We start from the raw sequence: 23341 nt of genomic DNA on the forward strand, positions 1-23341 counted from the left end.
TGGAGATCAGCTGTTCGAACGCTGTTGTTTCTCCTCTGAGACTGACGATGATATTTTCTGCACAATAGATGATGTACTTGGCTGGTTAGATCTTGCTGAGGTGCTTTTGAAAAGTTCTTGAAAAGCAGATTAAAGCTCACCAGCTGTACACTGATATCTAGGAACAAGAAGCTTGGGTGCAGAGGTGTGTGTAATCTCTTGGATGCTTCCTGACATTGTGAGTAAAGCCTGAGTTTAGCCCTGCAATTTGCACCATTGCACAGCAATACCGCTGCTTGCAGTCAAAGCCAACCCCTCACCAGTGATGTCCAGCTTCAGCCCATTGACAACCAACAACATTCACAGAGGTGGCACCTAGTCCTTCAAGTAGCACTTGCATGCCATGAGACATCACTTGCCAAAGGATATTCGGTTCAGCTCCCACTACAGGCAGTGACACCCAGCCTTTTTCCCCTAATCTCTCACGAAATGACACCCAATTCCTCACCCATTCTTTCATGAAGTGATGCACAGTGACAATTAGCCTTCACCCAATGAAACCTGCCCTTTCACCCAGTGACATTCTCTTTCATTGTGGCATGCTGTTTTATTCAGCACCCAACATAAAAAGAAAGACTTGAATTTATATAGCATTTTTAACGGCCACCAGATGTGTCAAAGTACTTTACAGCTAATGAAGTAGTTTTGAAGTGTAGTCACTGCTGTAATGTAGAGGATGATTGGCAGCCAATGTGCACACAGGAAACTCCCTCAAACAACGTGATAATGACCACATAATCTGTTTTATGATTTTGATGAGAGATAAACATTGACAGATAACTCCCCTGCTCTTCTGCAAAGCAGTGTAATGGGATCTTTCATGTCCACCTGAGAGAATATCGGATCCAAAAGACAGCATCTCCAACAATGCAGCGCCCTCTCAACACTTGGGCATCAGCTTTGAATTTTGCGCTCAATGCCTGGAGTGAGAATTGAACCCAGAGCCTCACGGTTCAGATACAATAGTGTGACCAGCTGGGACATGGCAGACACTTCTAGACCGGCACGCTTCAGGTCACAGCGGTGGTTCAGCGACAATGCTCTTTCTTCTGATCTTCTGAGTCAGAATGTTGTGGGCTCAACTCTCACTCTCGAGATACAAGTACATAATATAGGCTGACAGTACAGTATGGTAAGAGTCCTGCACTGCTGGAGATGCCATACTTTGGATGAGGCCTTATCAGCCCTCTCAGGTGGGCATAAAAAATCCCATAGCACTATCTTATAACAAGAGCAGGAGAGATCTCCTTGGCACCCTGGCCAACATCAAAGTATCTGGTCATTGTCACACGGCTAAATGTGAAACTTTGCTGTGAGCAAATTGGCTACCATTTTTCCTACGTTATAATAGTGACTACAGCTGGAATTTTCCCCTCCCACCATAAGTTCCATGGCGGGAGTGGGAACTGTTCCCTGCCGATGAGAGGGGCAGGCCGTTACGCGCTATCATACACTCCATGCCTAATTAATTATGCATGCGCGCAGTTCACGACGCAAACTCATTGGGGAGCAGGCAGGAAGCTGCTCGCCCCACTTTCACAGCACTTCATTGGCTGTAAAGTGTTTTGGGGCATCCTGGGGTTGCTATATATAAGCAAGCTATTTCTTTATCTTAATATGAATCCCACTAGAATCAGCAAAAGGGGAAATAAAGGAAAATTTCACTGTCAGAAATCTGGGGCATTGAGTGAATGAGCCCCAGAGGCCTGACAGGTTTAGTTACAATCAATAGCTCCCTATAATATCAGGTGCTCAAAACTGAAGGCAGCAAAGCTGTTTCAATAAAAATAGTCGCACCTGACAGTGAAAACAAACAGCTCAGGATTGCGTCTCTTGTTTATTGAAGACTTGTTCATCCTTCTTTTAATCAAAATATAAACCAAATAGGTGCAACTGTCGCACTTTGGGGTTTAAATTATATGATTTTTGCTTCGTCCCTGAGTCCTCAGTTTAGGGCAGATACTGCCACTTAGTGACAGCTCAGGGATACTGCACAGGCCAGAGGCAACAACACAGTTCACAAGTATTGAGGGATTGTCCTCCAATTTAAACCCATAGTTTAGGAATTGAATTTGTTAACCTCAGCCCCACAGCAATAGGTACCCTGTAAATTAGCCTCTGCATCTCCTGGTACAAAAAGATCAAAATTGACCAGGAGCAGGAAGGGTAATTGAAAAGCTCCTCCTTGCCCAATAAGGCGGTGAATTTTCCTCTTCTAAGATCTCTACTGTCCTCTCAATAAGAACTCTAATAGAGGCATGTGCCTCACTCGTGCACTCCCCATCAGTTGTTCTTGCAACTGATAGAGAGGTCACTATCCATGGTAGCAATCGTTGGTTTGGTAGCCCACAAGCCAGCCACTTATTTCATCATCTACCTGGAGAAGCACAGAAGGGGGCTGAATCCCTGTGGATGAAAGCATCCTGGTATCTTTGACCAAATCTGGCATTTACATGAAGGATCCTATGCATCGGGTCATGCGCTGTCTGGATTTTGGGGATACGTGTTCTATTTTGTTCAGAAAGTTGATGGGGTTAACTGTAGGGCTTCACAACGCTATGTTCACACCTTCTGTTGCATCCAGCGTTTTGGGGAAACCAGCCACACAAGAAAACTGGAAGTCCCCATCGTGCAGCTGCTTGCTGTCAGGCTAAATTGGACGAACTCCCAAAAGTGCATAAGTAACTGTTCCAAAAACACTTTCCAATAAACAAGTAATTGAGTAAAAAAGGAATAGAAATAAATTAATCTTGTTTCATTGAGGGCAACATTCCCTCAAGCAAATGCGACCAAAAAAATGTAGAATATTACAGCATAGAAAGAGGGGCTCTTTGGCCCATTGGGTTTTTGCCAGCTCTTGCTAGACCAACCAAAAACTAATCACACTGCCCTGCTGCCAGTTTTGTCAAGCTTGAGTTTAATTCCATTGCCATGTCACCACTACCCAATTACCACATACTCAGTAAAGGTGGCAGGTTATGACTGGAAAGGTCAGACAGATGGGCCAATTAATCTCAACTCCACACAGCAGCTCAACGACAAGGCTTTGCGTTAAAAACCTGTCGAATGAGCAGCTTCCAAGTCTGACAGAAGAAGATACGGACAATGACAGGCAGTGGTAGAGAAAATGGGGCGAGGTGGGGGTGTGGGGGGTGGGGGTGTGGTGGGGGGTTGGGGTGGGGGAGTGGGGGGTGGGGGGGGTGTTGGTGGTTGGTGTTGGGAAAGAGTTCAGGACATTTTGCCAGCTTGCTGAATTGGGTGAATGGGAAAGACCTGGAAATTATGCCAAAGAGGTGGAGAGGAAAGTCAGCCAAGTAAATAGGCCAATTACAGCACAGACTCTGGATCTTGAGATATATTTATGAGCCAGGCAGAAGTGGGTCTCTCTTGGAATATTTAAATATGAATGTTTCGCCAATCTTCAGCTGACAGTAGACTGGAGGTAACAATTAAGCTTCTGTTTAAGTCCTCCTGACTTGGCGGGAGCGACTGTAAAGCTAGATACGACAGTGTATTTCTTTTCTCTTGCACAGTGAGTTCTTCCAACAGCTCTTAGTGGCAGTGATAGACAACCATAACCACAAAGCCTAATGTGTCCCTGGTCTACACCAGATAATGCCAACACTCAGCTAAAATAATTAATGTCCTACAAGATGGCATTTGCTGATAAAGTGAAAGCAAGCAATGCTCTGACCAACGTGGGCAGCAAAGGTGTTTTCATCACTCTGTAGGGGATTTGTTCTTAGGAAATGAGTTAGTTTAACAACGCCTGGTGCTAATGCCAGATTCTACCCCTCCAGGTGTCAATATGCAAGAACTTTGTAAATTGCTTCCTGTCATTCAATGCCAGATAAAAGATTGAATATATATGAATATGAATTTCGTCATGGCCTAGTGTCAGACCATGAATGTGCTTTTGCTGTTTCACATCTTTAATGTGTGACTGGTGTAAATAACTGCAGCCGGGTGAAAAGTTCCAAAGCAATCTAATGTGCCCTTACTGTTATAGGTTAAGACCATTCGGAATTTTGCATCAATTAACATAAACATTGACTTTGTGCGGTAGTGTTCAGTGGGTGATAGCAAGGCAGCAGCCCAATTTACATCTCCTCCCATTTTCATTTAGACTGAATTCAACTTTGGAATCTGTCTGAACACTGCACACCACAACAATCGAATGGAAGCATCCTGCTGTCCGGGTGCAATTACTGTGTGGAAATCGATTCAAAGAAACTCTGAAAAAAATTGTTCTTCCTAATCTTATTGGCGCTGTTCCCAACCTGGGATTCATACAAGTGATAAGGGCACCAACAACCCTTTTTAATCGGAATTTATTTTGCTTTTCCCTTTAGTTGGAGATAGTGACCCTCATTGGAGTACAAGTTCAGCAGGGTCCTGATCTAAGCTGACCATTCTTCACTTTTGAAACTAACTATTCTTCACTTGTGAATGAATGCCAGAGGCTATTCATCCATGAATGGCATCACAGCTGAGTGTGACTTGAAGATCACTAGGCATCTACATGAAGAGACGCACACACTGAAGCAGGAATGGCAACTCTGGTCAATTTTGTTGTCCAGCCTAGACAAGAGACCTTGTGATCGGCTGTAGAGAGAGTCCAGCCAACTCAGCAATGACACTGGATCAAACCTGGTCTCTATGGCTCAGTCCTATACACAGCAGTGGCATGCTTTCTGAGAAAACATGCCAAATTAGTGGGCCCCATCCCCCTGGCCTGACTGAGGTTAGGTAAATCACCACAGGCTCAAAGTCCAACCTGGTCTGGATTTCTCAGTTAACCACTGTCCTCAACAAACTGAGCCATCTGGGGAAATTGACAATGCCCCTTTTAACTGTAACATGGTACAAAGCATTTATTCAAGAGGCTATCATAGGATTTCAGGGCTCATTGCCCACAGCAGAGAAAACAGAATATTTCACCAGTGACAGTGTGCAAGAAGCTGTCATAACTCGTAACCATTTACCGTTGAGCCTTTCAAATTCCTGCTAAAACACCAGTAATTCACTGTCAACACAACACAGTGAAAATATCTCCCTGAGTGTACAGTGTACTTACTATAGCTACTTCCAGGGAAGAGGCTCTGTATTTCTGTACACAGAGTCTCTAGTGCTCACTGTGGGCCAAGTTGCATATATAACCCAGGGCTGATACTTACCTGGCAGGGCAGAGACCTTGATCGCGTTTCTGCCAGGGAAAGAGCAATGGCTATAGCCAGTCGAACTCCTTACCATGGGGTACCTAACACCATCCGAGTCATGGTGAAGGGCAGCGAGGAAGGAACAGGAATGGATCCGACCTTCTTCACCAAGAGGATCCTATTCAAGCTGTGTGGTTGCAAGGCTACGGAGACCTACTGCCTACAGGATTTCCCCAGCGCTGGATTTTTTGATGTGACTTTCAAGCAAGTGGCAGCTTGTGTCAAACTCCTGAAGGTGTTTGAGGAAAAGAAAGACCTGCCAGAAATGAAGATCCTGACGGCGGAGCCACTCTTTGCTCTGCCGTTGCAACGAGAACAGGTTGCGACGGTGCATCTGTACAACCCCTACGTCCCTGTCGCTGACGTGCTCACCTTCCTTACCAGGTACTTCGATAAGGTTGGGAGCTGCACTGCGGTTAGAGATGATTTGGGGATCTGGACATGTAAACGCCAGGTTAAGGTAACGCTCAAAACTGATGGTAAGGGAGCCATCTTCCACCCCCCTTCCAGGTTCGCTATCAGGGGAAGCCATGGCTACCTTGTCTACGCTGGGCAACCCAAACTTTGTCGCTCATGCGGCAAGTCTGGTCATGTAGCGGCCAACTGCAGCGCCATCCTCTACAAGAACTGCACACAGGAAGGGCACCAGACAAAAGACTGTAGACAGCTAAGTGCTGCAACCTGTGTGGCGAGGCAGGCCACCTCTACAGGATCTGCCCCAAACGTTGCCGTACTTATGCACAGGCAGCCAAAGCCAACGAGGGGGAAGCAGAAGAAATGCCTCGTGTCACTCCAACCACCAAGGCCCCCAGGGAGAACAACGGGACAAAGGAGGACACAGAGAGAGACAAGGTAGAGGAAAAGATTGAGGCAGCAGACAGCCAATCAACAGCACTGCGCCCTGAACCTCCCACTCCTCAGGAGAGCGAATCAACGGAGGAGGAGGAGGCAGCAGTGGGAAAGCAGCAGGGGGAGCGGCAGCTGGTGAAGAGAGCCAGAAGGAAGAAGGGGCTAAGAAGGAATCAAACCACTTCCCAGACAAGAGGCAAGAGTTGTCTCCTATCCGACACAGATAACAAGAGCAGTAGCTATTTGGACGAAGAAGGGCCAGGGCGGCGCCAACAGAAGAAACGGCAAAACGCTAGGGAGTTGGAGGATGAGACACCCGAGCTCCATAACATTGGAGACAATGAGGAGACCAGCGCACCCCAACTTTGCCCACAACCCGAAGAGGCCAGTGTACCACAGCCCCAGGAATCTGGGAACAGTGAGGCGCTCAGCGCACCCCAGCTCCGGGAAGCCGGGAGCAGCAACGCCCCAGAGGGGGAGAGGATTGGAGAAGCTTCTCCAACAGACGACATTTCAAACCCCACTCTCTGCACGGACCCCCAGATGCCACCCGAGCAGAACACCGCCAATGGGGAAGTTCAGGACGCTTTCCTCAGCCCATCCAAAGTGAAGCAATTTGAGCACACTACGGGCATGAAGGAGCAGACCAATGGTCTGGATCTCTCAGAGACAACAGGTTTGGTAAGCGACTAACTGCTTTAAAATGGGTGTAAAGATTGTATCCATAAATGTGCGTAGCATTAAATCTACTACGCGATGTGTTGCGACCTTGGACTACCTTGCCAAGGTCAAAGCTGACCTGTTGTTTCTGCAGGAGTGTGCGATACTGCACCTCAGCTCCTACAGGCAATGGTCACGATGGTGGTCCCATGGGCCATCGATCTGGTCGGGAGGAAACGACTCTCGTTCCTCCGGCCTGGGTATTCTGCTGCGGGGAGGCAATTTCACCGTCTCCCAGGTTAAGGAGGTGGTGGGCAGGCGCCTCCTCATAGCAGACGTAATGTACAAGAATGCTCCGCTCCGGTTAATTAACGTCTACGCCCCATCACAAGGGGCCGAGCGGCTGGAGGTTTTTCAGCAGCTCCCACTGCTGCTGGCAACCTCCAGGCCGGTCATTCTGGGTGGTGACTTCAACTGCATCATCGATGCAGTTGGACGATCCGGCAGGGCTGAAAGCAGATTGGACGCTACGTCCAGATCCCTGATGGAAACAGTAAAGGATGCCAAGCTGCACGACGTCTTCAGCAACCCTGCAGACGGAGCGCAACATAGATACACCTGGTCGCGGTCAGACAGGTCCATCCGTTCCAGGATAGACTTTCTGTTTGTGTCCTGTGCATTTGCAGTCAGATCCACCGACGTCAAGCTGGTGTTCTTCTCTGACCACTGCCTCCTACTGGCTGACTGTCACTTAGAGAAGGACCAGAGGGTTGGCAGGGGGGCATGGAAGCTAAACGTGAAACTGCTGACCCCAGAGAACATTGAGGAGCTCAAGAGGGATTACAAAGGTTGGAGAACCATGAAACCCCACTTTGAGTCACTGACACACTAGTGGGAAGTGATCAAGGGAAACATCAAGAGGTTTTTCATCCTCAAAGGCACCCAGAAAGCTAGAAAGGAACAGAGGGAAATGTCCCAACTCCAGAAAAACATGCAGAAACTGCTCCGGCTGCAGTCGATGGGGGTCTATGTTAAGGAGGAACTCCAAGAGGTGAAGAGCCAGCAAGTCTCGCCCTTTGCCTCGGAGGCCTCCAAGATCATCTTCCGTTCCAGAGTCTGCTCCGTGGAGCAGGACGAGACATGCTCACGTTTCTTCTTCCAAAAGGTACACAGAGAGAGCTCTGTGATCAGCAGCCTGAAGGAAGAAGATGGCTCAGTAAAGTCATCACAGTCCAACATTTTGAGGATCAGCAAATCCTTTTATGCTGGATTGTATGACATGAAGCCCACAGACAGCACGGCCTCCCAGTCCTTCCTGTCCTCTATCACGGAGGTCTTAGACGACAGTACACGGGAGAGTCTGGACAAAGTGCTAACTCCTGACGAACTGACTGAGGCCCTTGAGTCCTTTGAGAAGAGTAAAACTCCCGGAAGCGACGGCTTGCCAGCAGAGTTGTATTTGGCTCTGTGGGACTGGATGGGCCCAGACCTGCTAGAAGTGTACGAGAGCATGCTCCTGGCTGGCAGTATGTCAGAATCTATGAGGAAAGGCATCATCATCCTCATCTACAAGCACAAGGGGGAAAGGGAGGAAATTAGAAATTGGCGACGCATTTCACTGTTGAAGGTGGACTATAAGATTCTGTCCAAGGTCATCGCCAATCGGGTCAAATCCGCTCTGGAATTAGTGATCCACCCTGACCAGACCTGAACTGTGCCGGGCAGGAAGATCTCTGACAGCCTCGTGCTGCTCAGGGATACGATTGCCTATGTACAGGACAGGGGTGTGGACACCTGCCTCATCAGCCTGGATCAGGAGAAGGCCTTTGACAGAATATCGCACATCTACATGGTGGATGTGCTCTCCAAAATGGGGTTTGGGGAGGGAATTCGCAATTGGATCCAACTGCTCTACACTAACATCAGTAGCGCAGTTTCAATCAATGGGTGGGAATCAGATAGCTTTCCTATTAAATCTGGAGTCAGGCAGGGCTGTCATCTCTCCCCTGTCCTGTTTGTGTGTTGCATAGAACCTTTTGTTGAGTCCATCAGAAAGGATCTGGGCATAAGAGGAGTGACAATCCCAGGCAGTGGAAGCACTCAGGTCAAAGTCTCCCTCTACATGGACGATGTCGCCGTCTTCTGCTCGGATCCACTGTCGGTGCGGAGACTGATCCACATCTGCGACCAGTTCGAACTGGCCTTGGGAGCCAAGGTAAACCGTGGGAAGAGCGAGGCCATGTTCTTTGGGAACTGGGCTGACCGATCCTTTGTCCCCTTCACTGTCAGGGCTGATGGCCTGAAGGTGCTGGGGATATGGTTCGGAGGGACCAGGGCACGCGTTAGAAACTGGAAGGAGCGAGTGTCTATGGTGAAAAGGAAACTGGGCATGTGGGAGCGACGCTCCCTCTCCATTGCGGGTAAGAACCTGGTCATCAGGTGTGAGGCACTCTCGCTGTTGCTGTACGTGGCACAGGTCTGGCCCATTCCACACTCCTGTGTGGTGGCGATCACCCGAGCCATCTTCCGCTTTATCTGGAGGTCGAAAATGGATCGTGTTCGCAGAGACACGATGTACAAGCCTCTAGATAAAGGGGGAAAAAACATGCCCAACATCGCCCTCATACTGATGGCCACCTTTATGTGCGGCTGCATCAAGCTGTGCTTGGATCCTCGGTACGCAAACACCAAGTGTCACTACGTGCTGAGGTTCTACCTGTCCTTCGTGTTACGAAGGATGGGTCTGGCCATGCTGCCGCGGAACGCTCCAAGTAGTTGGACCGTGCCGTACCACCTGTCCCTCGTGGGAAAATTTATGCAGAGAAACACCTTTGACCACAAGTCCATCAGGCAGTCGTCGGCACATAACGTCTTAAAGGCCCTGAGGGAAAAGGTGGATCCTGTGGGATGGTTCCCTGAGCAGACTGACAAAGTCATTTGGCAGAATGCCTCATCGCCAGAACTTTCCAACACCAAGACGTAACTTGGCTGGTGGTGAGAAAGGCCCTCCCTGTAAGATCCTTCCTACATGCCAGGAGTCTCACCCCCTCTGCACGTTGCCCTCGAGGTGGCTGTGGTGGGGAAGAGACCGTTGTTCACCTCCTTGTAGATTGTGTCTTTGCAAAGAAGGTCTGGAGAGAGATGCAGTGGTTTCTGTCTAGGTTCATCCTGAGCAGTTCTGTGACAGAGGACTCTTTGCTCTACGGGCTGTTCCCAGGGACACACACCGAGACAAACATCAACTGCAGCTGGAGGATCATCAACTCGGTGAAAGACGCTCTTTGGTCTGCCCGAAACTTGTTGGTTTTCCAGCGCAAAGAGTTGTCCCCGACCGAGTGTTGCAGACTGGCACATTCCAAGGTCCAGGACTACGTGCTGAGGGACACAGTTAAGCTTGGGGCAGCCGCCACAAAGGCGCAATGGGGAAGGGTCGCTGCCTAAGACCTTTCTGCCACAGTGCACTGGAGGGCTGGGAACTGTAAAGAGCCCCTCAGTCTGTACAGCTTAAAATGAATGTCTGCCAATGATTGTAATATTCGTTGTTTGTACTGATACACCTTGTGATTCATGTTGTAAAAGTTGAACCTGATTGTATTTTTGTAATGGTGATATTGAAATGGTTCGAAATGTTTTTGAAGATTTATGAATAAAGTATATTTTTGCAAAAAAAAAAGTATATATAACCCAGGGCAGCACCCTGGATTGTTTATCTCCAGCTCAATGTTTAGCTAACGTACGCTAACTGAACTCCTATACTAACATAAGTCAAAACAGATTCCCGGGGCTCAGTGCCAGCACTCTCACCTAGAAGATTGTCCACTGCAGAGACTTAAATCACGTAATCCAGGTTGACGCTTCTATGCAGTATCCAGGGAGTCCAGTTGGTGGTGCCACCGTTTAAGTGAAGCATTAAATTGAGGCCCAGTCAGCCCTCTCAGGTGGGTCTGGAAGACCAGTGGCATCATTTCAAAGAAAACCAGGGGGGTTCTCCCCAGAATCTGGGCCAATATTTATCCTGGAACTAACATCACCAAAGCCAATTGTCTGGTCCTTCATGTCATTTATTCCTGTGGAAATCCTGGGCATTCTTATTATTCCGCAGCTGATATGGACCTGTATGTGTGTGTCTGTTTTAAATGGCCTGTTCCTTTAAAGACACTAAGTCTAAATGTTGTAAATAGGCAGGATGTATTGCATATGCAAAATCTGTGTCTCATTGGCATATGATTAACTCAGATATTATACTCAGCAAACAGCAACAAGTTGCACGTGACCAGGTCAGCAGTAAGATGTACCTCCGAATAAAGTATTTAGAAAATGAAAAAGAAAGCCATATATTTCACAGTATTTATGTGGCTGGTCCCATTAATGTGACAGTGCGTTAAATGCAAGACAATACACATATATGTGCTTTCTTTGATATATATTAATGGCCTGGACTTGAGAATATGGGGCATAATTTCAGATAATACGGAACTCAGAAAAGCATCAAACAATGAGGAGGATAGCAACAGGCTTCAGGAAGACCATATGCAGAGAAGTGTGAAGAGATACATTTTGGTAGGAAGAATGAGGAGGGGCAATCTGAACAAAATGGTATAGCTGCATAAAGCTCTTGATAGACCCCATTTAGTGTATCACATTCAGTTCTGGGAACTGCACCTCAGGGAGGATACACTGACCTGGGAGAGGGCACAGCACAGATTCACCAGAATCACCTGAACTGAGTGGCTTAAATTAGGAGTACAGACTGCATAGACTAGGCGTGAGCTCCCTTGAGTATAGAAGATAAGGGGTGATCTATCTGAGGTGTTTTAGATGATTAAAGAAGTCAACAGGAGACCGAAATAAACTATTTCCTGCAGTAGGGAGAAGAGTAGAACAAGGTGTAACCTTAAAATGAGAGTTAGGCTGTTGACGGATGACATCAGGAAGGACTTCACCCAAGAGATGGTGGAAATCTGAAACTCTCCCACAAAAAGCCGCTGCAGCTGGGGGTCAATTGAAACACTGTGGACGGTGTGTGTGCTGCCAGCAGCAGGCATCATGGTGGTGGTGGGGGGGTGGGGGGTCGGCTGGGGGGGATCTGTAGTGTGGCCAAAAGTCAGTTTCCTGCTGGCGTGAAAATAGTTTGAAATTTTCCATTTCTGGCTTTCATGGCGGGTTGGGAAGCTGGCTGTGCCATGTCAGGAAAAGCATTTGCATGCATTTTAATGTCTTGAAAACTCATTAAGAACCCAGCTCACCGGAATCACACCGGACCCCCCCACCCCCACCCCACCCCCTTCCAGATCAAAGGGTCACATCGGCGGCAAATTAGGCCAGCGTGACTCACGGCCGGACATAAGTGACATGCACTTGGCGAACTTCACTTCAATCGTGACCTCGAGGTTTGTGCCAGCGGCACTCGCCTACCTTTCACTGCACTCGCTGACCATTGCTCCAACTCAGTGCCAAGCCTGCTGAGGTAAGAGCGCCAGGAAGGCGAGGGTGGGGGTGGGGGCAAGTGTGCTGGAAAGTAAAGGTCTGACTGGGAGGGCAGTGAAACAAGACAGAGGCAAGGGAAGGGGCTGGAAGGCAAAGGCTTGATGGTGGCTGGGAGGGGTGGGGGGCATTGATGGGACCCTGGGGGTAAGGGTGGACAGAGACACATGACGGGGAGGAGGTGGGGTTGGGCGGTGGGGAGCTAGTTAGTCATGGCTAGAAAGCATAGATTGTCCTGGGCAATTGCCTACCAATATAGAGGGCTGTGCTTGGCAAGCCTGGCCTGGGCCCGGTGCAGCAAGGTGAGGGACCTGTCCATCCTGTGTCAGTCGTGCCCTGTTTGGTGTTCAGGGCATGGTCAGTCCCACACACGTCAGTCCTGGGAGCTGTTGGATTGGTACTGGGCCTCAGTCACAGTCAGGGGAGGCATCCGGACCCTGGAAATGAGGAAGAGGAAATACAGTGGTGGGGGGAGGGGGAGGGGGGGTGGGGGGGGCACTCGATGGTCTCATGGGGGGTGCAGGGGGTGTGGTCTCAGTATATCACTGCATAGGGCCTCTAGATGGGCAAGGGTCAGGTTGGCATGGTGCATCGAGACATCAACATCAAACGGTTCAGGGCAGAGGACAGGGATACCAACAACAATCACACTGGGATCCAGGATTAGAGGTGGGGGGAGAAGGAGACTGATCAGAGGGAGGGAAACATGATGCCCTTCCACCGTGATGGGAGGGACTTCAATGGTGATGCTGGGGGAGGAGTTGGAAACTGATCTCATAATAATACTGCCCCCACCATTTTACAAGCCGATCCAATGACAAAAATAAACTTTGAAAAGGCCGCCAGGGGAGGGGTGTAAGGGCTTGTGGGAGGAGTCGAATACTGCACTTTTGGTCCGAGTGAAGGGGCACCTTATTAATTTGTGCTTCACCAAATGGAGATCACCGCCCAGCTGAGACATGTCAGGAACACCCAAATGTCAATTGAAGAATTTGGGTACTTTAACTCACGGTGCACACTCTTGTGAGGCTCCATTCCACCCTGGGGCCTGGTTTTGATTCAGTTCCAATAACCATTTGTCCCTCTCATAGGAAAGCGCAACACGCACAAGGATCCAATTGTAAAGGGACAATGGCCAAAGTGTGTATGCATAATTCCCCAAAGAGCTCCACACCTCAGAGCTGACAGGTCCACGCTTTACACGTCTCCCCGATTCTAGTCATTACATTAGTGCAAGGTTGGGCTCTGGTCTAATCCAAAGGAGTCAGTCTGTCAGAGCCCTGACTGAGACTAGCCGCCCTCATCCAGATTCAACCCCCTTTCTGAAAGCGCTGTCATGCCTGGGGCCTTTGGAGGGGGCTGGGGGGTTGGGGGGGTGTGGGTGGGGTTGATGGGGAGGGGCATTTCCATTGATGCTCAAGGCTGTGCTACGATCTGGGGATGAGGTGCCTGGAATGATGCCTATCTAAGGGCTTCCCAATGTCTCCTTGGCCTGCGACTGGAAGGTGATCATCGCCGGGTTCTGTCCAATCATGTAGTCTGTTCAATGTTTCCACAGAGATGCGCAGGAGTCCAGAATGGATGCACCGCCTTTTTCCTGGAAATCAGGCAACTGAGGAGGAGAAGAAGGGCCCGCTCTCCGGCTGGGCAAAGGGAAGAGCCTCGACCTGAGGAACATGGGCCAGCAATGCCCCATGAAGACCCAGACACTGAGGCTGACAGACCCATTCCATGGAGGTGTTTGGCATCACCAAGGGTGTACCAAAGGTGCTCCCCATACTTACAGATGAGAGACAGCCAGTGCCATAGACACCTTCACTTGTCAAGGAATGTGGTGGCTCACATCTGCCACATTCTGCGGGAGGAACTGACTCCACAGGGACTGGAAGGCCATCCATTGCCAGTGGCTCTAAAGGTCACCACCGCACTGAACATTTTTGCGAGTGGCTCATTCTAGGGTTCCACTGTGGAATATCCCAAACATCTGCTCAGAAGTTCATCCAAGAGGTTACTGCTGCCCTGTTTAGCAAGACTCACAATCACGTCCTGTTCACCCTGGATGAAGCCAGCCAGGCTGCCAGAGCATTGAGGCTTGCAGTGATCTCTGGCTTTCCACAGCTGCAGGGTGCCATGTGGCTTTAAGAGCTCCCTGGCAGCAGCCACGACAATTCATCAATAGAAAAGGCTTCCACTCTTTTAACGTGTAACCACCCGAAGCAAATAATGCAGGCCTGTGTGAGATACACTGGGAACTCCCAAGACTCGAGGACCCTCAGTGCATCCAGGGTTGGCTCCTCAAAAGTTACCTGCAAAAGACATGGTGAATGATGCCTGCTGGACAGCCACAGAGTGCTTCAGAGGACAGGTACAATGTGGCTCATTCTGCAACGTGCTCCGTGACTGAGCAGACCATTAGCATGTTGAAGATACGTTTCAGATGTCTGGACCGGTCAGACGGTCAAAGGGTCTCCCACATCATCGTGGCTTGCTGCACTCTACACAACCTGGTGCTACAAGGGGCGGGGGTGACTTGCCAAATCTGAGATGGAGGAGCTGCACGTCTCCTCTGATGAGAAGGATGTCAAGAGGGCTGGGCTCGAGTGTGAGGAAGCTGAGGCTCCAGGGCAGGAGGTGGGCCAGACGTGGCAGGCATGCCTATGAGATGCTTATAGCCACAAAGTTCCAGGATGATGATGGTGACTAGATCATAAGAGCCTCTTTCACCTGTGCCCTCAATGCTGCCTTGACATTAACACCCTTGTTGCTATCTTCAGCATCTCAGTGAAGGACATTAGTCTCAGAATGAGCAGTTACATTCTTGTGTGATGATGGCCTCATTGCTAGGCAGCCTCTGGAGCACGTAGCCGTTCTATTATGGGTTCATAACTCTACCAGCACTCACTATGAAACAAGTAGACATGCTGCAGTCTCTTCAAGAATCTTGCCATCATTCCACTGCCTAAGGCAGCCTTCAAGAGGCAGCAGCAGCACTGCAAACCTCAGCACACTCATGGCTGTATGCCTGGAACATTGCTGGGCACCTCAAGGAGGACGATCATCAATCACTGGTTCCCACTTTGATGTCTGAGTTCTAATCTGAATCCAGAATGCAGTGTCTCTCCACAGGCCATTCCTCATGCAAGATTAGTGTTCAGGCCTTGTCATCGTACTGAGTACACTGCATGCGGTCATTCTTTGGGACACAGTGACCTGTCGCTTTCAGTCATGGATGCCAGCCTGCGAGTCGGGGCACCTTTGTGAGCACTGTGAACTGCACATGCACAGCGTTGGCAACAAACACAGCCCAACTGAAAATGTCAACGCTGAGATCGATAGACCCTTGGTTGGCAAGGGTATTTAGGGTCATGGAGCCAAGGTGGGTAGATGGAGTTGAGGTACAGAACAGCTCTGATCTAATCAAATGGACGAACAGACTTAGGAGGCTGAGTGGCCTGTTGCTGTTCATATGTTCCCACGGGTGTCACAGGATAGCAATCTGGAGTAGGAACCCTAGCCAACTTCAGGCAGGTTTTAGGGAGTACCTTAAAGAAAGAGTGAGAGGTGGAGACTGTAGGGTCTCGGCAGCTAAAGGCACCAATACCAATTATGACATGATTACAATCATGGATCCACAAGAGATTAGAATTGGAGGGGGTGGGGCATTGTAGGGCTGGCAGAGATTACAGGGCTTGGGAGGGAGAAGGCCATGAAGAGATTTGAACACAGGGATGAGAATTTTAAATTAGAGGATTTGCGAGACCAATATAGGTCAGTGAGCACAGCTAGAAATGATGGATGGATGGAGCTTGGTGTGGATTAGGATACAGGCAGCAGGGTTTTGAATGAGCTGAAGATTATGGAGGGTAGAACATGGGATGCTGACCCAGGAGAGTTTAGGAATAGTCATGTCGAGAGGTAAAAACGACATGGATGAGGGTTTCAGCAGCCAATGGGCTGAGACAGGGGCAGAGATGGACAATAATACAGTGGTGGAAATGAGCAATCTTGGTGATGGAGAGGAAATGGAGATCGCACAGTTCCATAGTACATTACCATGTGGCCCATGAAGGAAAAAGCCTGGGCAGAGGATAAAGGAAGACATCCATCTGAATTTTTCAATCTGCTGTGCTAACACTTCCAGGGAGGGATTATTGCCTGTATTAACACGAATCTGAAAATTCAGACATCTCCTGACCAGCAATGTGCTGCTTTGCTTTACGCTGTCACCATAGGGTTGAAAGTGGAACTACAGCAATGGGCAGAGGACATGCAGTGTCATAAACACCTGTGAAGGTAAACTGCAAATACTGAAATATCTGAAATAAAAGTACAAAAATTCTGGAAACGTACAGTCGAGTGCACCCAACACATCACAACATTTTGGTGTCATGTTCAGTAAGAAAAACAATGAGGTCGCATGTTGCTTGGAAAATAAGTGGGGCAAAGGGATCTGGGAGTGCAAACACACAAATCAATAAAAGTTGTGCCACAGGTTGGCAAGGCCAGAAAACAAAACAAACCAGGCACGAGGCTTTATTTCCAGAGAGATAGAATTGAAAAGTATATAACTTATGTTAAACTTGTATCATACCTTGATCAGACCGTACCTGGAGTACTGTTAACAGTTGTGGTTGCCCTATTATAAAAGGGATAGAGAGGGCTGGAGAGGACGCTAAATGGCTTTACCAGGCCGATACTAGAACAGTGGGTTTCCACCCTTTGGGAAAGGACGAACAACCTGGGTCTCTTTTCTCCTGAAAAGAGAAGGCTGAGGAATGACCTGTTAGAGGTTGTTTAAAATGATGGCAGTTTTTGATAAGAGTGGACGGACACAGAGAGAAAGTTTGCACTTGCGGGGAGAAAATAGTCACCAAGAAATCAAGTAAGGAATTCAAGAGAATCTGCTCCTGGCGAGTGGTGAGAATGTAGAACTCACTACCACAGGGAATGGTTGAAGCAAATAGTATAGATGCATGTAAAGGGAAACTAGAGAAGTGTATGAGGGAGAAGGGAACAGAGGGAAATGCTGATAGAGTGAGGTAAGCAAGGATGGGAGGAGGCTTGAGTGGAGCGTAAATACCAACATGGATGGGTTGGATCATATGGCCTGTTTCTATGCTGTATATTCTATGTAATTCCACATAACTCTGTCTTTTCACTGACCTGATATATATTTCCACTTTTATGCAAGATAGATGTAAATATGGAAATGCCATTCAGCTCATCTTAATGCATCCATCCAATAGACCTTACTGTCTCCCCCATCTTTCTGCATAGTGCAGGCCTATGGATTGAGTGGTAATGGTCATACAAAGCCACCAGGAGCTGTAGGGCAGACAAGCCATTCACCCAACCATGGAACTCGGGTGAGTTAGGGAGTTGGCAGGAGGGGAAGGAGCATTCACAGAATTACCAAGTAAGTTAGTAATGAAAAATATGGTTTGGGGATTAAACTTTCTTTGTCAGATCAGAGTATAAAAATAAGCTGAGACAAGAAGCTTATTTGTGTGAAGATCCTTCTGGTATCTGATCCAAACTTACTTTTCACTAGTTTATACCTATCACCTCTGCTTCTATGGGACTTGTGCATATTAACTAGGCTGGAGCTCCAGGGCAGGAGTGCTACATTATTGGAAGCATTGTTCTTAATTAGACAATAAATAGAGGTCTGCGTGCCTTTTCTCCAAGTCCACGTGAACATTAAATATCTCAGAAAGCCCCTCGCTGTTTGGAATACAACCGATTCTAGTAGCAATAGAGATCCTAATCATGATAAAGCTCACAATAAAAATACTTTAAGAAGTTATGGTGGTTGTTTCCATGGAGCAGTGATCATGGCACCACCCAGTGGCATTAACTGGGTCACTGCAGTTGTTACAGATAATAGTCTGCAACACAATGGGCAGAATTTTCTGCCTGTCGGGCGAGCAGGCCTGACTCAATCTCCGGTGGGCGGGGAGCCGATTCCTGCCGGAGAAGAGGGCACCATCAGCATTTTAAGTGGGCGGGCCAATTAAGGAATGCTATGCGCAGGAAAGGTCGCACATCTCCCTGAGGCAAAGAGCTGCCTCAGGGTGAGCGCTGAAAGTTTTATAAACTTTAAAAATAGAAAAATAAAAAAATCCTTAACATTTCCCCCTAATGTGACAATGTCACACGAGATGGGACATGTTAATAAGTTTCACCGAAACTTTAATAAACTTTTTAAATCCCAACATGAAGCCTCATCCTGCCGGTGGATGAGATTTCTTGTTTTTTATATTCCCGCCGGGGCTCCTGGCCTGTCCGCCAACCTTAGGGCTGGACGGGCAGGTCCTTTAATTGTTTCAATGACCCTGTCAATGGCCTCAATTTGCCATTGACAGGTCGGCGGGCAGACAGCTGATCACGCTGTGCGCCCGCCTTCCTGAAGGTTTAATTGGGGGTTTCCCCCGGACGTCATCCCCCGTCATTTTACGTGTCAGCAAGTGGGCCCTGCCCCCCCGCTCGCCGACGGCAAAATTCGGCCCAAAGATTGTCACGGGGAAGGAATTTACAGGTGGGCGGGCGAGATGGCGTCGGGCAAGTCTCCCAACGTCATCACGCACTCACACATATATTTCGCTTGGCGGGCATGGGCGAGAGTCGGCAGCACGCCCGCCGACAATTTAAGAGGCCTATTAAGCCCCTTAATCAAACAATAATCGAACACTATTTTTCACTGCCCATCCAACCTTATGGTTGGCGAGCGGGCAAATCAGCCAGGCGGCCTTTGGATCTTTTATGAAACCTCAGCCACAGGCAGGATGAGGTTTCCAGCAGTAATTTTTTAAAAAATAAATTTTTCGACGTTATTTTTAACTTGTCCCTCTCCATGCGACTGAGTCACATGTGGGGGGCATGTTTATATACTTTGTAAAATCTTTATTGGTCAGTGTCCAATTCTCCAGCTCCCTAAGGCAGCTCTCTGCCCTCAGGGAGCTATCAGCGCGCACTCCCCCCACGCATGCACAGACTTCCGTGCTCGCACTCCTCCCACCCCCATCCCGGCAGCACTGAGGCTCTCAGCGTACCTTTCACACTGGCTGCCCGTTAATTGGCCAACCAGCGTGAAATTGCAATCGGGTCCCAATCGCAGGCAGCGCTCCATTTCGCAGCCGCTCCCAAGTCCACCCGCCGACACTGCCCAACAAGGGGGAGAATCCTACCCTAAGGTTTACTTAGAAGGAGGAACGAGAGGACATCAGAAAGAGAGAAACAATAAAGACAGGAGAGAAACTTGTCACTGATTTGCAACTACTAAAGAAATAATAAATTTTAAAATTTAATGGCTGAGATGTTCCAATCTCTGGGGGGATTGTACCCTGGAGATACCCCGGAAGATGCACTGGGGGACCTTCCCGGAAGCCCCCATGCGAGGATTGCATGGCAATCTCCCAGGAAGGTTAAACTTCCGATGGTCAATTACCCTGCATCTGGAACAATCCGAAGGATTAAAACCAGTTCTAACACCTGAGTATCTATTATACTGGCCACCCTGACCCCCAGTGGAACCCCTAACTATCCCCACCCCCAGCTACCCCAACCCTGACTATCCCTCTACTTCCTGACTACCCTCCCCAAACCCCTACTACACTCCGGCCCCCCCCAACTACACTCCTGACCCCACAACTGCCCTCCCTACCCCTTGACTATCCTCCCAACACCCCCCCCAAATACCGTCCCGACCCCCAACTACTCCCATACGCCTGTACCCCATCTCAATGACCACCTGACCCCACCAACTACCTGAATTCCCCCAACCACCCAATCACCCAATTGGGGACAAGGGTGTCCCTCCTGGCAGCCACCTCCTCCAGGAGGATCTCGAGGCACTCATCCGAAAAGCCGGGGGGTGGGTCGTGCCCACCCAACCTATCTTCCCGCCTGCCGTGTCCAGCCACACACTCTACTCCATAACTTGAATGTTGAAGACGCGGAGGAGACGTTCTTCCATGGCATCCTTCCGGGGGCAGCCTGGGCCGTTTTTAAACCGGCTGCCGGGTCGCCATTGGACCCGGCGGCTGACAGGCACCCGCCCCTTCCTGACCAGTGAGGAGCTGCCGTTCACGCTCGGCAGGCCTTGATTGGCCCACCAGCATGAAACCACAGTTGGGGGTGTGGGGGGTGGCGGGTGGGATGCTGATTGTGGGTAGTGCTACCTTTCCTGGCCGCCCTCGGGCCTGCCAATCCCACCCACCCACCCATCTCAAAATTCTGCCCCATGTCTTCTCGGCTGAATTTGTGGGAAAAGGTCCCAGCAAAAACAACGGCATTCATAAGATTTCAGTAAAGCTGCAGATGAGGAAGGCCATCTGATCTGTCTGATAGAATCATAGAATCTTACAGCACAGGAGGAGGCCTTTTTATCCATCATGCCTGTGTCAGTCTTAAGTGCTCAGAAAGTGGGATCGAGAAGAAATCACAGTAAAGTTTAACCTTGCTCTTATTCAATGGCTGCAGACACTGATTTCCCAGCAAGAGTCGCTGGATAGTGATAAGGAACAGAATCCTGCTTTTCCTGTCACCAGGAATACTGTGTCCAATTGCAACACCCTTAACACTACTCTGATTAAGATCAAATAACATAACATCAACCAGGGATATTAAGGTTTAGTTTAAAATGCTATTAACTATCATTGCATTGTCTTTGGTCCCCCATCACAAACTCCATTCCCTCGCCACTAACCCCTCCCTGGCAATTATCTGAGGCTGAACCTGATTGCTTGTAACTCAAAAACAAAATACCACAGATGCTGGAAATAATCAGCAAGTCAGGCAGCATCTGTGGAGAGGGAAACAGGGTTAGTAGTCATCAGCACCTTGTGGCTTTAGTGTCCGTTTGATCATGAACTTCTGACCACATATCTGCGGCCATCACTAAAACCACGCACACAGCCTGACTCCATCCCTACCTCAGCTCACCTGCTCCTGAAACTCTCACCCACGATTTTGTGACCCCTAGGCTGGGCTATTCCACTGCACTCTGGCTCGCACCCCACCTTCCATCCTTCGTAAACTCGAGGTCATCCAAAACTCTGCTAACTCACACCAAGTCCAGTTCACCCATCACCCCTGTGCATTGGTTCCCAGTTAAGCTAAGCCTTGATTTTAAAATTCCCATCCCTGTTTACAAAGCCTTACCCCTTTCTTTTTCTGTAACCCCTCCAGCCCAACAACTTTGCAAGATACCTGCATTTCTTCAAATCTAGTCTCTTGAGTGTTCCCTTAAATATCTCCACTATTGACGGCTGCGATTTTAGCTGCTGAGGCACTAAGTTCTGGAATTCCTTCCCTCCCCTCATTTAGGACACTTCTTCAAACCTTTCTCAGCAAGCTTTTGTGGCTCGGTGTCAAATTTTGTTTTATACTGCTCTTGTGAAGTGTCTTGGCATGTCTTATTCTGTTAATGATGCTATATAGGCCAACATCCAGGCTTGGGCTGACAACTGGCAAGTAACTTTCATGCTACACAAGTGCCAGGCAATGACCATCTCCAACAAGAGAGAATCTAACCATCACCCCCTGACATTCAATGGCATTACCATCACTGAATCCCCCACTGTCAACCTCCTGGGGGTCACCATTGATCAGAAACTGAACTGGACTAGCCATATAAATACAGTGGCTACAAGTGCAGGTCAGAGGCCAGGAATCCTGTGGTGAGTAACTCACCTCCTGCCTCCCCAAAGCCTGTCTACCGTCTACAAGGCACAAGTCAGGAATCTGATGGATTACTCCCCACTTGCCTGGATGAATGTAGCTTCAATAACACTCAAGCTTGACAACATCCAGGACAAAGCAGCCCGCTCGATTGGCACTACATCCACAAAAATTTAACTCCCTCCTCCACCGATTCACAGTGGCAGCATCTACAAGATACACTGCCGCAGTTCACCAAAGCTCCTTTGACAGCATCTTCTGAACCCATGACCTCTACCACCTAGAAGGACAAGGGCAGCAAATGCATGGGAACACCACCACCTGCAAGTTCCCTTCCAAGCCGCACACAATCCTGACTTGGAACCATATTGCCATTCCTTCACTGTCGCCGGGTCAAAATCCAGGAATTCCCTTTCTAATAGCACTGTGGGTGTACCACATGGACTGCAGCAGTTCAGGAATGTGGCTCACCATCACCTGCTCAAGGGGAAGTAGGGATGGGCTGTAAATGCTGGCCTTGCCAGCGACACCCACATTCCATGAAAGAATCTTTAAAAATACAAATTATTGTTTTGTTGATTGTGCTGAACCTGTGTACTGTGATATAATGGTACATTATGATAAGTTACGAATAATTACATCTGAAATTCATGTTAACAAATCAACTGAGCATGTCCCAATGGCAAATGACTGCTATTATAATGTATTTATAATTAAACTGATTATCTTGATGTAGTCTGATGGCTGAAATTTCCCAATTACAGATGCCATTGTGTTGTGAATGTGGTACGGATACAATATATATTTGTTATAACTTAGCAACTGCTTTAGATTACGCTACATATTAATTCTTGTTGGATATATTCATGTGTATTAAGTAGAGGGTCACTATAGTTTCACTCAGTACTACCACTTGGCTGGTAGCCACATCTGTCTCTTCGTTAAAAAAGTTCTCTGTTTAAGCTTTACTGGTCTTGTGTAATCTAGGCCAGAGGAGTTCCCAAAGTTTTTGCTCTGAGGCCCTCCTCCCATATTATAAAAACCCCACAGGACCCCTGTAACACAATGTGTATTGTATTGTTAGTTATACAGTTACAAAACTAATGCTTGTTTGTCCTTATGGCCAGAATTTTCCGGCTGCATTTATGTCAGGCATTGTGGTGGGTGGGGAGGGGACAATATGATGAGAAGGCCACAAATCAATTTTGCATCATCATGAAACCAGTTTGCGATCGCCCACTCCACCCGTCAATGGTGGGCTGTGTTTTCTACCGCTGCACGTCGGGAACCTGATTCCAATACTTTAGCATCTCATTATGCCGGAATCATTCGCCCCCTATGATGGACAATCAGGACAATCACGCCACCGTGTTTCACAACTATACATAAGCGATGTGCACCTAGCGAGC

This window comes from Carcharodon carcharias, chromosome 15 (assembly GCF_017639515.1).
Source record: "Carcharodon carcharias isolate sCarCar2 chromosome 15, sCarCar2.pri, whole genome shotgun sequence".
Classification (NCBI taxonomy): domain Eukaryota; kingdom Metazoa; phylum Chordata; class Chondrichthyes; order Lamniformes; family Lamnidae; genus Carcharodon; species Carcharodon carcharias.